Source organism: Dipodomys spectabilis, unplaced genomic scaffold, assembly GCF_019054845.1.
Source record: "Dipodomys spectabilis isolate Male_0828 unplaced genomic scaffold, ASM1905484v1 ptg000925l, whole genome shotgun sequence".
In the NCBI taxonomy this organism is placed as follows: Eukaryota; Metazoa; Chordata; class Mammalia; order Rodentia; family Heteromyidae; genus Dipodomys; species Dipodomys spectabilis.
The window spans coordinates 1-12,500 of record NW_024871602.1 but is presented as its reverse complement, the minus strand read 5'-3'; positions in this window follow the sequence as shown (position 1 = coordinate 12,500).

Sequence of the window (12,500 nt, the reverse complement as noted above, 5' to 3'; positions counted from 1 at the left end):
GCCCGAGAGCACACACGAGGGTGGGCGCGGAGCGGGCGCGGGAAGGGAGGGAGGCGCGGACCTCGATCCGGGAGACCGAGGCCACCGACCAGCGAACGCCGGCAGCGACCGGGAAGACCGACACCGGCGGGCCAAGCCGGCCGCCGATGCGACCCAACCGCCACCATCCAGGACGGCGGCGCGGGCACACGGGCGCAAGCAGGCCACCGCGCGGTGACGAGCGGAGAGAGGAAAGAGCACGGAGAGGGCAGGGGAACCCGTGGCCGGGGGGGGGAAGGGCACCGCACCGCACCCAAGCGCGGGGGCACCGCATCACCGACACCCCGCCTGCCGGCCCGGCGGGCACGGGAGCGGCGGCGCGCACACACGGACGGGGAGGAGCGCCAGGCCCCTTTCTCCGCCCGGAGGCGGCGCGCCGACGTCCACGGTCCAGCCGGCCAGCCGGCCGGGTCGCGTGTGGCGCACACCCGAGTGGCCGGAAAGCCAGGGGCGACGCACACGACGCAACGCACGCCACACGGCCATGGGGGGGTCTTTTCTCCAACCTCCCTCAGAAGCCGGCCCGAATTCACTCGCTCGCACGGACGCGGGGGCCGAGCGCACAGCGACCCGCGCCGCCGCGGACCGGCGGTGCCGGCAGGGGGTCGGGGGTCCGCGGCGACGACCCGTCGGCGACAAGTCACCGGCCAACGGCGGCGGCCGGAGGCGGCGGCAGGGACCCCGGGAGGCGGGCGACACCAAACCCAACGCACGCGAGCACGCTCACACGCGGACACCGCCGGCACAGAGCGGACAGGGCCAGGCACGGGAACCGGGGTCGCGCCGGGCACGCGGCGGCGACACGCCGAGAGAGCACAACACCCCGGATCCGGGACAGGGGCGGGGACGAAGCCACACGGCTCGAGACGGAGGAGACGATGCGATGCGGGCAAGCCTACACACGGCAAAGCGGGAGGGAGGCGCGGGAACCCGGGACAACATCGCGCAGGCACGCGAGGCGGCACCCAGCGGGAGGAGGCACGTCGTGACGCCGGCTTCAGGCCCCTCGGACGGCCAACTCCCGAGCGAGGGACGCACGCGGGAATCTCACCACCATCGCCCCCGTGGCGTACCGGCGGTCCCGCTGGCAGGAACCCTCGTCGTGAGCAAAACCGATCCGGGAAGACCCTTCAAAAGCCACCGCCGCCGCGACGACGTGCCTCCCCCACACCGGGGGAGCAGCCTCACGAGCTGAGCGCCGTCCCCCCCCCCACGAGAACACCAACACAACGCCCGACTCGACCGTCCGCCGGTGGCCGGCCACCAGGCCAAACCAGCGAGGATCGCGGAAGGCTGATGCGGGTGAGGAGGGCACGCCGGAAGCACAACAAGAGCAGCAGCGGGAGGGTCACCGGGTCGGGTCACCGGGGCGAGAGGCGAGTGAGCGAGCGGCCACCCCCTCACACGGGCGGGTGGCGCAGCCGCAGACCAACGGGGAGGTGGGACCTTTCCGGGCACAGCCGGCACGCCAGGTAAACGAACGCGGGATCTCACCACCCCCAACTCCGGGGCGGTCCCGCGCAACGCCTGGGACACCGAGCCGGCCGACCAGCGGACCGGAAACCCCCACCGCGGCAGCGGCGGGCCCCCCAAAAGAGGCCCGAGAGGGAAAAGGCAGCTCTCGCACACACCTCAAAGACCCCGTGAACGCCCGCGGAGCCGCCCGCGCCAGCAGGGCCCCACCGCCTCCATCCACACCACACCGCCGGGCACAGCACCCATCATCGACCGCCTCTTTTTCGGCCGCGTGAGCAAGGGCCCACACACACCGGGATCCTCGGCTCCGGGGGGCCAGAACCCCCCCGAGCGGCGCACCACCACGGGCACGGCGGCCCCGGAACACCGCGGGGCCCAGCGCCCGCACGGCGCCGTCGTCGCCAACGGGCGGCGGCCCACACAGACGCTCGGGAACAGCGTCGCCAGGGGCCGGAGGGGGAGGGGGACGGGACCCCCAAAAACCCCACGGCAACCCAAGCACGAGGCCGGGAAGCCACACACCACACGCCCTCGCATCGCGACCCGGCACGGGCTCCAGGCTCCACCACTCGACACACCGCACGCGAGGCAGGGGCGGGGACGGATCGGGAACGTCCTCCACTCACCACACCAGACGACGGCCCGGGAGAGGTCCCGCGGGACCCTCCCCCAGCTCGGAGGGGGGAGGCGCGGGCACGCAGTTTACCGACGCGGGCAGCCACTAGCGCTCAAAAGCGGGGCAGGGAGCGGCAGGGCCGCGGGAGCCCATCGGGGGGCGGGCCCCCGGCCAACCCAGCAGCGCACGCCGCTTCCCGAACGAGGATCGCTAGAGAACCCCTCCTCACTCTGAGGGTGGCCCGCACCCAACCCCGACGGGAACCCCGCCGGGAACCAGCACACATCAGAGGCGTCCATCCTTCCCACCACGGGGGGCAGGGAGGGGTGGGGCACAGGGGGGGGTCTGCGGCAGCAGCAACACCAACCCTGGTCGGTCGGCCTTGCCGTGCGGGGCCAGAGCAAAGTCGCGCACACGGGCGGGAAGCCCGCACGGGCCCCGCTCGCCTCCCACTGCAACATCTCAGGTCCCCCGGTGCGATGAAAGCCAGGTGACACGGCAGGGAAGACAAGCCAGGACCAGGGCGGCAGCTCATGCGGGGAAGCCACCGCCCAGCGCAACAAGGGAAGAGCGCTCCCCTCTGGGGAACCGCCTCGACCCCCCCCAGCAGAGACGTCAATCTCAACGGTAACTTCTCACTCGCACAAAAGCCCCACGAACCCGAGGACGGCCGGGACACACCACGGGCAGCAGGCTGGCACAAGGCAGCGGACAACGCCAGGATCGGGAACGACACCACCACTCAGCCTCAGGCACCTGAGAGAACCAACCGGGAGCGTTCCGGGAGCACCGCAAGAGGGCAGAGCGCGAGGCGCGGTTTTTCACACCACACAGCACGGGCAAGCACGGAGCACCGACCCTCCCTCTCCGCGGAGAGAGCCGACCCCCGTGCCGATAACAAGTCACGGGAAGAGAGGAGCAAGATCAGGGCGCCCCCCTCCTCCAGCGTGTACAAGTCCCCGACCTCACGGCGAGGGCAGGGAGAGCGCAGCCGGGCCCGGTTGCCGCACCCCCGCCTCCCCGCACACCACCGGCGCCGGCACGGTGGGACGGGTGAGGGCAGGGGCCCACGGGCAGAACGAGAAGAGCGGTCCCATTCGCCATGAATGTCCGTCCCTCGCCTGGCGCAGCTTAGGCCCGGGCCCGAAGGAGATCGCAACGTCACCACATCAATCACACCGAGGGGGGGGGAGAAGGCAGCCACGCGGCACTCGGGAGGCGGTGGCCCAGGGAAAGCTCGGCTCCTGAGAGGGCCAACAGCCTGGGGATAAAAGCGTAGCCAGGACAGACACCCTTCCGTGAGTAAGGAGCGAGGTAAAAAGAAAAAGAAAAAAAAAAAAAAATGAAAAAAATACCACGGGGCTTAAGCGTCCCTGGCACTCGGGATAGCCAGGACACCTCTGCCGGGCACAGGACCGAAGAAGCTAGAAAGGGAGGGAAAAAAAAGAAAAAAAAAAAAAAAAGAAAAAGAAAAAAAGCCACGGACAGCGCTCGGGAGGTAGCGCAGCTCAGCGGTCCGACCAGGCCCCGCCATCGGGAAGCGGCAGGTCGGGGGAGTTGGAGCTAGGGGCGATAGGAGGAAGGAAAAAAAAAAAAGCCACGGAGGTCGGGCGAGCCCAACGGCAGAACGGGGATGCCGCACACGCAAGGCAGGACTCGGCGGCGGCGGCCCGGCGGCCCCCCCCCCTTTTTCCTCCTCAGGCCGGCCACGGCGAGGGAAGCACACCGTGCGGGCCCTACCTATGCACACCCCAGGCAACCAACCACTCTCCTCCTCAGCGTGCCGAGGCAAGGGCCAGAATCCGGCACCGGGAGCGGGGGAGAGATCAAGGACGACGGGACTCACTCAGCTGCCAACCACCACCACACCCACGAGCCACCACAGGGACACAGGGCCTGCTCAGGGCAGCGGGAGCCCAGGGTGTGAGGGGAAGGACAGGGGGACCCGGACCGGGAAGAGACGGGAAAGGCCCGGCACACAGCACCCGAGAGAGCCCCCAGAGACCCGCTGACAGCCACCGGGACACAGCATGCCAGCACCCTCCTGCAGGTACAAAATCCTCACGTCACCACGCCAAAACCAGGTCGTCAGGCAGGGGCGACAACTCGCTGGCGACAGGGACCTCTCGGAAACCACATCAGGGACACCTGTCCCCAACACGTCCCCAACAGAGCCAGACACGGAACTCTCAGGGACAGCTGGTCGACCACATAAGGCGAAGACAGACGAAGAGCCAGGGCGGGAGCGGGGTCAAGGGACGCTCCCGCCCCACTACCTCGCAGGCACACACCCCGGGTGTGCACGGGCTCACCGCACGGGCGGTACGGGGAGCCTTCCCCCGGCAGACGCGAGGCACCCACTCCGAGAGGCACCCAACCACCACACCCACACCGCGCGGGGTCGGTGGTGAGCGCCCTGCCGCCAGCACGCACACACCCGGGACTCCCGGGCTCGGGTCCCCGACTCCCGAGGTGCTCCCTCCGCCTCGAGTTTTCCCCTACGCAGGGCCCACCGGGCAAGTCCCCGCAGATGGTAGGTAGGTCCCGGCCCCGAGGCTCGCCTCGGCCGTGCCCGCGGCTCCTCCCGCCGGAGAGGTCTGTCCTCCGGCCTCCGGGGCCGTGGAGGAGGCCGTGGAGGGAGGCCACACGGGGCCGGCGACCCAGGCCCTCGCTCCCGGCACGCGCCAAGCGCTCACTCGGAGGTGACTCCGACGACCATCCTATGTCGGGGATGGGGGGGGCGTAGGTCCCGGCCCCGAGGCTCGCCTCGGCCGTGCCCACGGCTCCTCCCGCCGGAGAGGTCTGTCCTCCGGCCTCCGGGGCCGTGGAGGAGGCCGTGGAGGGAGGCCACACGGGGCCGGCGACCCAGGCCCTCGCGCCCGGCACGCGCCAAGCGCTCACTCGGAGGTGACTCCGGGGAGGGGGGGGGGTCCGAGTCCGGGCCGGGACCGGCCCCACCACCTATCGGCTCACCCGGGGACCCTCTCCCCCGACTCCCGAGACGTCCCTCGTACTCTCCTTTTTTCGCCCTCAAAGACCAGAGTCCAGGGAGGGGAGGAGGACAAGGCGTCGGGCCCAGACAGAACTACTGGTCGACCCGACAAAGCTGCCACCCCCCGCACAGACCGGGCACCGAAGAGAGAGCGGCGACGCACGGCCCCACCCCGCGCTCGCCTGCGGGCGCAAAGTCCGACAGAACAGCCGCCCCGGCGCCACAGCGACACCACGGCGACAGTCGCGCCCGGCACCCGGCAGAGGCCGGGCCTCCGCCCGGCTCGCTGCCGCCAGACCTCCTCCTCCTCCACTCGCTCGCTCGGCTGAGAACGAGGGGACTGTCATATCAAAGCGGACGCCAGGGGGAGCACGACAACCGCCTTCCAACGACCGACTCCACCGAGCCGCCGTACCCCGGATCGGCGCGCGCCGGCCGGCTCTGAGCTCCGGAGACACAGAACACGGAAACAAATCGCCTCACTCACCACCGCCACGCACCGAGTGGCACAACCTAGGTCAGGACCTGCAGCCGGGTCCTCTCTGCGACCTCACGAACGACACCAGAGCCACCAGAGACCTAGACCGAGATCGGGCCGCCGCCGCCGCCGCCGCCGCCGCCGCCGCCGCCGCCGCCGCCGCCAGCGACCAAAGTGAAACCAGGAACCAGGACGAGATTCGCCCGAACGGAGCGGCCCGAACCCGAGAACCGGGAAGCTGGGATCGGTCCCAAGCAGGAAGGGGCGGCAAAGACGGCAGGCCCGCACCACGAGAGAAAACGAACCGGCCACCCGCACGACCTCCGCCGCCCGTGGCAAGACCCCCACCCCCGCCCAACATGGCCAGAAAAGGGCAAGTGAGCGCTCGTCCCACCGTCTGCCTGCCCGTCTTTTTTTTTTTTTTTTTTTTTGGGGGGGGGGGTGGGGGGGGTTGTTTGTACGTTTTGTTTTCTTTTTCCCCCAGATGGAAACCAGAAAGAGAAGAAAAAAAAAAAAAAAAAACTCCCAAAGATGGGTCGGCTCCAGCAAGAGACGAGCCGTCGGGAGGCACCCCGCTCACTTGTGAAAGTCCGCTCCTCGCCCGCCCCACAACACACTCCCTCCCCCCGCCCCCACCCGCCACCCCTCACAGGCAGGGAAAGGGCAGGGGGAAGGCCAGAGAGAGGTTTCTTCTAACACACAGAGAGTAGCTACGTCACGCACACAGGTCTGGAAAACCACGGTGACCGTGCAATGGGAAGCGTGAGTCCACTCACCCATCACCGAATGACAGGAAAGCCAAACGAGAGCCGCTGCTGGCTGGGTGGGGAAGGAAGGGGAGGTGGCACCCGTGTGACGCTTATCCCCGGGCACCGCACCGGACGGAACGACCTTCTCACCGGTTCGTACTCTAGCCTGTCCAGACAGCTAGCCTTTTCTAATAGGCTCTGCCACTCTCTCTCTGGAGCAGGATTCGGGGCATGAGGCGATGAATCTAAACCCTACACACAGGTGTCGGAGGGTAGAGGCATCATCACTCACACGCCTGTGGTGGAGGACCTGGACCCGAGCGTGGCGGTGCACAGTGTGTGTGTGTGTGTGTGTGTGTGTGTGTGTGTGTGTGTGTGTGTGTGTGTGTGTGTGTGTGTGTGTGTGCGGGGCTGGGGGGAGGGCAGGTAGGGAACCCTAGGAGGAAACACAGGGAGAGACGAGGGGCCCCGGCCCAAACAGAGTGGAGGCGTCAGTCAGAGGGGCGATCCTATCGCCCGGGGGTGAAGCATGGTTAGAACCCACAGGCCCGGCGGGCGTACTTCTCTTTGGAGTTCGCACTGGGAACATACGCAGGCACAAGTGCCCCAGCACACACATCGCATCACAGACGGGTAGAGAGGCAGAGCCAGGGGTTCAGGCATGGCAAACACTCTATTCCGTCAACACACACACACACACACACACACACACACACACACACACACGTTACGGTGTGTGTACAATATCCACAAGGTAAAAGTTTATTCATCCATTCCCCAAAGAATAAGAATAAGATTATGTCAGACAGAGGGAAGTAGATTGATGGACTAGGAGCACGAGGTGGGGGGGAGGGGGTTGCCGGCGGCGGAGAAGAACCTAGAACAGGTGATGCCAGGGGAAGACAGACCGGCGGAAAGACAGACCGACCGACCGACCGACCGACCAACGGCACGGCACGTGTTTTCCCTCCTATGTGGATGCTAGACCTAAACTATAACTGGACATGGTAAGCTACACAGCACTCCGGGCAAACAGAGTGTGTGTGTGTGTCCCCGTGTGGGTGACACACATACCGTCCTTTTGTCAGAAGGTGTAACTTCTCTGAGCATTTAAGATATTGCAGAGAAGACATAAGACGAAGACGTGATATCCCTAAGTGGCACGACTGTGAACGTATTATCACAACCGGACGTGTTAGGATTAAAGCTGGAATTAGGAGGACAGAAACGTACCTGTCATTATTACAAGTATATTTGGTTTAGGATCTTTCAAAACACATTGATGTATCCTTCTGGACACCATGGTCTAGGACCACACCAGTAAATAGCCACTTCAAAGCCAGATCATCGGTTGGATACGTTTCAATTGGTTTATATTGCATCCTCCAATATTTTTTTCTTCTTTTTATTCTATCTTCTCACTAAAGATCCAGTGGCATAAAGCTACTTTTGTTCTATTCATGTTCCATAACTGAAGTGATCTGCTTTGTTTTGCAGCTTTCTCAGCTTAATTCACTGAGGCCTATTTAGTCACACATGATGAGAGGTCCAGATACATCTTTGGGGCCACGGATGGCTTTTGTAAAGTCCATTTGGGGAAATAGCAAATATAATCTACCGTGTTCTAAAATTTAACAGATTATCTCTATGGGACCGATAGAAATACCCAGATGTGCCCTGTCAACAGCCAGTTATTTTAACTTACTTAAGGGAAATCAAGTGAATAAAAGTCTATATAGTTCAAGAAATTTTATTCTGATACCTATATAAAAAGTTTACCTGAGTGGGTGAGGACATTTGCATGAAATTTCACCTAGGGCAGCACTTGATATTTATAACTCTCCCTGAACTATTGCATTGCCTGTTTTCCATTTTCTTGGCACTCCTTGAGAAATGTTCCCGTCTCAATCTTTCACCCACTGCAGCCGTGGGACCCTTTTTCATAATACTGACGTAAAGACATTTGTGTTACTGTATATAAATTACAACCGTAAATAAACTGGTACAGTTTGCTCATAAGACGTAATATCCAAACGAATTCCGTGTCCAGAAAATAACGAAAAGAAACACCCCCTGCGGGCCCCCCTCCCCCTCCGCTCGGCCCTCCCTTCAAGAAAATTTCCTTGTTTGCTGTGGTTTCATTTTGTTTTGTTGTAAATAAAGCCGCAGAAGAGAGCCGGCGATACCTCATCGCGACTCTCGCGAGAGTCTGCGAGACTCTCGCGAGAGTCGCCAGCCTCCGCCATCAGCCCCGAATCACTCCCTGTCACTCCACACGGTGTCCAGTAGGTGGCACCCCGAAACAAGGAAAAACAACGTCAGGCCCAAGATCGATCCCGACCGAACCGACACTTTAGGAAGGTCTTGTGAGGAAGGAACACCTCCCCCTCACCCGCGCGCGCGCACACACACACACACACACACACACACACACACACACGCACGCACACACACACACACAGACACACACACACACACACACACACACACACACACACACACACACACACACACACACACACACGCCCCAGCATCCCCGCCCACACAGGTCATGAATGGCAAACCCCTATCGCACAGAGAGACAGACAGACAAAGCACACCGGGTGTGGAGAGAGACCGCAAATGAAAAACAAAAACAAAACCAAAAAACATTTTCCTGGCTTGACCCATGAATGGGCCTGGGCTGGCATTCTGTCCTCTGGGATCTACAGTCAATCCATGGCGGGTCTCGCCTCTCTCCTCATCACTGTAATCCTATCTGATATTTGCCAGAGCCGAACGTGCAGTGGGGACACTTTGGTTCATCGATCTAAACTAGGGGCCGGGGGGGGGGGGGGGGGGGAGGGTGGCGGGCGCGGAGGGGAAGCCTAGGAAGTCTGTTGCTATAGTTGGTGGCGGCGGCGGCGGCGGCGGCGGCGGCGGTGGTGGCAGTGCAAAGTGTGTGGGGGGGGAGGGGAAGAGGTAGATCACATGCTGCCATGCGTGCCTGTGTCTGTGTGGTAGGAAACAGCAGCAAAGATCAAGGGGTGCAGGGTGTGTGTGTGTGCACGCCCCAATCCTGGGACTTGAACTCAGAGCCTGAGTGCTGTCCCGTGGCTCTTGTGCTCAAGACTGGCACTCTGGGGCTGGCAAGGTGGCTCAGTGGTAGAGCGCTTGCCTTGCGTGCATGAGGCCCCGGATTCGATTCCTCAGCACCACATAAGCAGAAAAAAGCCGGAAGTGGCATTGTGGCTCAAGTGGTAGAGTGCTAGCCTTAACCTGAAGAGCTGAGGGACAGCGCCCAGGCCCAGAGTTCAGGCCCACGACCGGACACCCCCTACCCCGTGCCAAAAAAAAAAAAACAGAGAGACTGGCAGTCTGCCATTTGAGCCAAAACTCCACTTCTGGCCTTTGGGTTGCTTAATTGAAGACATGAGGCTCACCAAAGTGCAATGCCTATATACCTCTGATCATATAAGAAGTCTTCCCCTTTCTTTGTGTTTGTTATCATCGACGTTATTTTGTTTTCTCTTCCCCCCCCCCATTGTTTCTTCCTTCATCTATTTCCGGGAGGGGCAAGAAATGGAGGGACCCAGGATGAAGAAGTGCAACAGTGGCACTCACTAGACACTATGTTGACACACAACCTGTGGCTGGGGAACAAACAGAACTTGAGGGAGGGAAAATCTGTGAGAGAGCCAGGGAAGGGGTGACATTGTCCAAAAAAAATGTACTCTTTTTTTGGGGGTGGGGGGAAATGGGAGGGCAGGAATGGAAACAAAGGAGGAGGCAGCAATGCTTGATAAGAAATGTACTCATTTCCTTGCTCTTGCTCCTGTCATTGTAACCACTCTGTAAGTATTTTCACAATTAAAACAACTCATTAGCCGGGCGCCGGTGGCTCACGCCTGTAATCCTAGCTACTCAGGAGGCTGAGATCTGAGGATCGCGGTTCAAAGCCAGCCCGGGCAGGATAGCGCCCAAGCCCAGAGTTCAAGCCCCACGAGAAAAAAAAACAAAAACAAAAACAAAAAAAAAACTTATTAATTAAAAAAAAATGTACTCTTCCTACCCCACTTATGTAATGTAATCTTTCCTATCCTTTTTTTTTGGGGGGGGGGGGGTCGGTGGTGTTTCTTAAACTCTGGGCCTGGGTGCTGTCCCTAAACTCTTCAGCTCAAAGCGAGCGCTCTACCGCTTGAGCCACAGCGCCACTTCCGATTTTCCAGTGCCTTATTGGAGATAAGAGTCTGGTGACTTTCCTGCCCTGGCTGGCTTTGAACCGTGATCCTCAGCTCTCAGCCTCCTGAGCAGCTAGGATTACAGACGCGAGCCACCGGTGCGGACTGGCATACTTTAACCGTTCTGTATGTCACCATTTCCCTAACAATTTGTAAAAAAAAAAAATCAAGAGAGAGGGCGGGGGAGATAACAACCCCTCACGCCTGAGAAGTGAAACCCAACGGGCTTCTAACCGATCTGAGATTCTTTGAAGGTTTTTGCGATGTTAATCACAATCACAAACACAGACGGACAGTTTCTCCAGTCACTCCTTTAGAGGAACGGGGAACAGGGACAGGGAGAAGAGAGGCAGATCCTGGCCTGACCTAGGCGGGAAGATGGAGGGGAGACAAGACTCCTGAACTCCTTTTTCCCCCTCACTCTCCTCCGTCCAGAGGGTGGGAGCTTAGGGGTCGGCCACGGGGACATCCCACGGTCACAGTCATGCCTCCCGGAGGGGCAGAGGGCAGAGCACAGGCAAGCATGCCAGCTTCCCCGCCCGCCCCTCCCATTCTGTCCCTGGCGGGCTTGGGCGGGAGGCATACTACTGGCAGCGGGCGGGTGGAAGCAGTCTGACAACTCCATCTTGCAGGAAGTCAGTGGCTGCTGGTGGTAGGCAGGGAGGGTCCCAGCAGAAAAAGACCCGAGAGAGAGCGCGCAGGCTTTTCCTGCCCAAGGGCAAAAGAGGCCACTTTTGTAAAGACGGGGAGGGGGAGGGGAGGCTGATTCACTCCCCCCCCCCACCCCACCCCGCGCGCTAATGAAGTTACAGGAGCTGAGGGCTGGGCGCCCCTCCCCACCCTGCAGGAGTGTTTCGCAGCGGACTCAGGGCAGGGCGGGGGTGGGGGTGGGGTGGGCTGGTTTAAGCCTGGAGCCCCAGTCAACTCAGGAACTTCAGGCAACTTTCCTTTGTCTTGTAAATGTCGTCATGGCAACGATTTAAGCGCCCTGGCAGCGGGGGGGGGGGGGGGGGGAGGGGGGGAGGAGAAAGAAGAAGAAACAAACACGCACACCCCGAGCCGGCCTGCCTGAGTTGAGGCCTTAAATTTCAACCTCAGTAGGGCCACTAAACTAATAAAAATCGTTCTAAGAAACTATTGACAGAGGACCCTCCGGGTAGGGTGATTAGGCTCTGTACCCGTGAGGCGAGGTGGCCGTGTGTTCCAGCTTTGTGCCAAGATGTTGCCTTATCTCGGCCTATCTTCCTTCCCAGAATTGAACACAGAGGCAAGCAGGATAATTTCCAGGGGGAAATGAGGCCTGGGAAAGCACCACCAGGAATTCAGAGACAAGACAGCCGGACAGCTTCCTAATGAATGGCTCCAGTGAAGTCACATACACATCCTATTTTCTTCACTTTTCAGTCCCTCATAAACGAATAGTTATTAGGAAAGAAAACTAATAGGTGGGGGTGGGTGGTGGAAGGGAAAAGAGCAGCTCCCTTCCTCTGAGCTTTTGCCCAAACAATGAGTATACTGTGGGAACGGAGCAAAGAGTTTCCTCAAAGAAAGGAGGAAACTTACACCGGGGAGGGAAGTAAATTTTAAAAAGAAACAGAGCATGGGTCAAACCACCCCCCCCCCCCCCATGCATGCATGGGAAACCAACAGAATCATCTCTTAAACCCTACTACAGGCTCAAGGTAGAGAGTTTACTTTGTTTCTTTTTCCTCTGCGTGTTTTCAAGGTTTCACTTTCATTTCTGGGCACATAACCATTGGGCCTTGCCTCGGTGGGTGTTTCTCCCCCTAAAAGTATCTATCCTGTCTTTTGGGCCTTACTGTGTGTGAGTGAGTGAGTGAGTGAGTGAGTGAGTGAGTGAGTGAGTGAGTGAGTGAGTGAGGCAGCCAGGCAGCCAGCCAAGCAGCCAGCCAAGCAGCCAGCCAAGCAG